The 4067-nt window shown below is 47.0% G+C and overlaps 1 pseudogene; it reads right to left on the bottom strand.

Moving 5' to 3' along the window:
* Positions 1-2994: 2994 nt before the first annotated feature.
* On the bottom strand, positions 2995-3741 carry LOC139828333 (ral guanine nucleotide dissociation stimulator-like 1 pseudogene; annotated as a pseudogene).
* Positions 3742-4067: the final 326 nt, after the last annotated feature.

Below are 4067 nucleotides of genomic sequence, written 5' to 3'. Positions count from 1 at the left end.
CTTGTGTGACTTCCTGCAAACGGTCAGAGCAATGGTGGGTTAACTGACTGAGAAGTAATAATAATAATAATACTAATTAGAATTCTCCTGTGGAAGCAAACAAAATACAACTCGTCTGCTTCACGAAACAGCACTCTTGTAAATGATGCTTTCATGACATCATCGTTGGTATCTCAGCCAGCAGTTCATGTCTGCACAGAGCGGTATATAAGCCAAAGTGCTCATTCGTAACTCCTCTGTGTCAAATCTCGCTGTGCGGCACCTCTCGCCCCAGCAGAAAAGCCGGGATTTACAGACCCGTCTTCCCCAAAGCACCACATACGGGAGCTCATTGGTTAGGAACAGGGCTGAGCTCGGCTTTGGGTGAGATCACAACCTGGCAACTCAAGCTAATTCCCACCTTCATCAGCAGCTCCCTGCTCATCGCAAAGTTGTCAGAGTCGGAGAAGATTTCTGAAAGCTCCTCGAACATCAGCATTGTGTCCCTGTACAGGAAAAGATTAAATCATTTAAGTTGTTTGTAAGCACTCTGAATCAGATCAGGGTACTATTTTTTTCTCAACAATCGTTAACAGTTGGGCACAGAAAAGATAAAAGCACCAAAACACATCCAGTGACACACTGCACAGCCTTACTTTGGAACGCAGGCCCAGGTCTTCTTCAGGCGATAAACCGAGGTGGACTGCAAGGCGGAAACGATGGCCTTCAGAGATGAAAAGTTGTTCAGGACCCTACATTGCTGTGAAAGGAGCGGTTAGAAACACAGGAGCGTTAAACGTCAGCATCACCAATAGTCAGAGCTCTTCTGTCTGCCCCGTGTCCTGCTTGCTGCACATTCTCCCTGCTAAGCGGGCAGCTCTACAAATACTGAGCATCAAAAATATCACTGACCAACAACCCCCCTGTCCCCTCCCAGCTCCACGGCACCCGCACAAGGAACGTGAAACAGTCGTGAATAAACGCTTTACACGTGCGATACGGATCCACTTCTCCAAGATCTTCGCTCGCTGCTGTGTCTTTAGTTCTTTGCTCTCCAGGATGGTGCTGAGCACGCAGTTGGTGACGGCGTTGAACTGCGAGATGGTGGCTCTGATGCTCTGTGCCAGCTGTTTGTTCTCCTTCTTGTCCCTTCGGGACCAGATGCAGCCCAGGCAGTGGTGGGGCACAACGTTCTGGAAGAGTGTCTAGAGGGAAACAGAGGTGTCCAACTCAGCCTGGATCGCTACTGCCCACAGCAAGAAATGCATGGTTACAGTACAAACTGCATCTGAATCTGATATGGTATCAAAAGGGAAATACTGATTTTCTCTCCAGTTTAAAATATACACTTTGATATAACACTTTAGATCTGACGCCCTAAAAGAACTGTCAGATAAACTGTCCTAGCAAAATAACAGACACCTTTCTATCACTTACTTTACCAAGGGGAAAGATTTCCATATAATGATATTTTTGAAGGAGATTGATACAAATAAGCCAAATTGGAGCATTACAGTTACAAATACTTATACATCTCCAGGTGAGTTGGCCTAAGATACAGTCAAAATACGCTATATCTGAGGGGTCAAATATTAAACTTTGCAAAAGAGGCCACACAGCCTACATTCACACCGTAAAAAAAAAGACAAACACCTTCAGAAGAACTGAAGGAAAAGCCCAATCAATGAAGCAAGTTTGGATAACCAAGTTAAGTTAAAAAACAAACAGACAAACAAACAATGAGAAGCCCAGGACTATTTCTCCGAGCATTTCAAGTAATACGTATGATCTACGCACCGCGTCCATGTATGTCAGCTGTTCTGCCACCAGATCTTCTTGGAACAATGAGAATTCTTCTGGGCCGCTGATCTCCAGTTCCTCTTCCTCATCCGGGTTGCAGGGAGAAAGGCTGTGGAACGCGTCTGGCCAGCGGGGAAAACACGAGTCAGTGAATTTATACAGAAAACAAGTAATCAAAGCAGATATTTGGAAAATCACTACATAGAAGAGCAGAACATGCAAAGGGACCTGCCTGGGGTAACGGCCTCACTGTGCTGCATATTTTAGGGAGAAAGAGAAGGACCCGAAGATTAAATGGGCAAAGAGAAGGTAGAAGAAAAAGAAACAGGGAGAACTGAGCTGTTCAGGGTCTCTTACCTGAGAAGTGCCTTGACATATTCACTAACCATTCTTTGGGAAGAAAAAACCTACCAACCCCCCCCCAACAACTCCTTATTAACACTGCAGAACTTTGATAATCTACTTGTCAGCATTTATGCATTCTATAGTCTGAAAAACAGCTGAACTGCAAAGAGACAAGACTGCAATTATACCCCCAAAATATTACACTGAATATGCTCTTATGTCCACGTTTCAAGGGAAGAGGAGGAGAAGGGAGCGAGACCAGTTGGAAAGTTAAAACATGCTTTGCTAGTACTACTGATGAGGAGAGAAAGTAATGCAAAATATACAAAACCAATCGTGGCTCCAGCAGCTGCAGGACAAACCCCCGGATGGCCTGGGCTGGACTCGGCAGTAAACCAGAGCTGGATTCAGGGCTGCAGGGCCTGGAACCAGGCCTAGGATGGCAGGCAGGCTCCTCTTCAGATGCCGGCCATGGATGAGGAGAGCGAGACCCTGGTGATCTCCCAGTTCCAGATGCTGCACAACGTGGAAAACCTACCGAGCTGGTCACTTTGGGTCCCCTGTTCTGGCCGCCCCTCCCGGCAAGTCCGCCCCTCTCACGGGATGTGCAGAATTGATCAGCAGCCTTGGCTGCCGCAGCACTAAGTCTAAACCTGGGCCTTTTCTGCACACCAGTCCTACCCTTATGTGCTCCAGAGCCAACGGGGACTGAAAAACACGCAGCCAATGTGAGAATAATGCATGCAGAAGAACTTAGTCCCCCTACTAAGGCTGGAAGTTGATTTCAGTTCTCATTCACATACCACGTGAGCCCTTACGAATTTTCGGCTCACGGCACAGGAAGCTTTGTGTCCTGGATAAGGGGACATGTCAGGCTTGACGCTGGGAGAACACACAGACAGCAGAGAAAGGTACTTTACCATCATTCTCCCGTTCTTCTTTCCGGAACTCCTCCAGGAGGTTCTGCGCCTTCTTCTCCAGGTCAGAGCCAGGCATGTTCTTCTTCAGATAACTCAGCACCTTCTGCAGACACACGTAGTCGGGTGGCTCTCGGAAATCGTCGGCACACTGGTCGAGCCAGGCTTGTAAAATCGATGCCATCGCACTGTGAGCAAATTCAGAGAGAACACATGGGTTGTATGCAGCAGGTATTGATGCAATCGCATGGATCTGTACCTCATATAACAACAGGAACACTGAGACATTCATCCCCCACGTGAAGGCAGTACGGACACTTCTGTGAGCACAGAATTTAATTTGTTCTTTTTATGCAAGAAATGTTATTAATACTTCATAGGAAACTAAAGGCTGCTTCTTCAATTACACCTTGAGAAACCAGCGCAGTCATTCAAAATCATTAAAGATTTTCTCTGCGTTGTATTATTTGATGTTATGAGACAGCTGATACCCGGCCTTTACACAAGCCCCTTGAAGCAAACAGGGCTGTGAATTGTCACAGGAAACAACAGCTCTGCTGCCCACTTCCCGCTCCAGCACCGAACCCTGACTGGGGCTCGCTGGGCGCTGCAAAACCAAACTTACGTCCTGAGCACTGTGCTGGATCCGGGGGAATTCTGCTTTCCATGTTCTTCAGAGCCCGAGATCTCCAGGTTTCCGTATCTGAAAAAATGAGATGGCTGTTTAGAGGAACCTCTACTGAGCAACCCAAAGCGCGTAATCCATATACAACTGGCATAAACATATAGATATTGGCATATTCATATACGATTGGCATGAAGACAAGGGCTTCATGCTGGACAATTCCACCGTGGCTGGGGAGCTGTGGCAGAGATGAAGGGTTTGCACATATCCCCCGTGCACTGGTCTTTTATTAAGGGACAAGTTGTATTGGTTTTCTTGTGTCGGTCCCAGTTTGGCTCCTTAGCGGTCAGACCACGCACGCTTTCCCCACCTGGCGCTTAAGCTTTAATGAGATTTGGGAT

Source organism: Patagioenas fasciata, chromosome 6, assembly GCF_037038585.1.
Source record: "Patagioenas fasciata isolate bPatFas1 chromosome 6, bPatFas1.hap1, whole genome shotgun sequence".
NCBI classification, from domain to species: domain Eukaryota; kingdom Metazoa; phylum Chordata; class Aves; order Columbiformes; family Columbidae; genus Patagioenas; species Patagioenas fasciata.
Note: the sequence above shows the minus strand (reverse complement) of the source record. Positions and strands in the feature narration are given on the sequence as shown.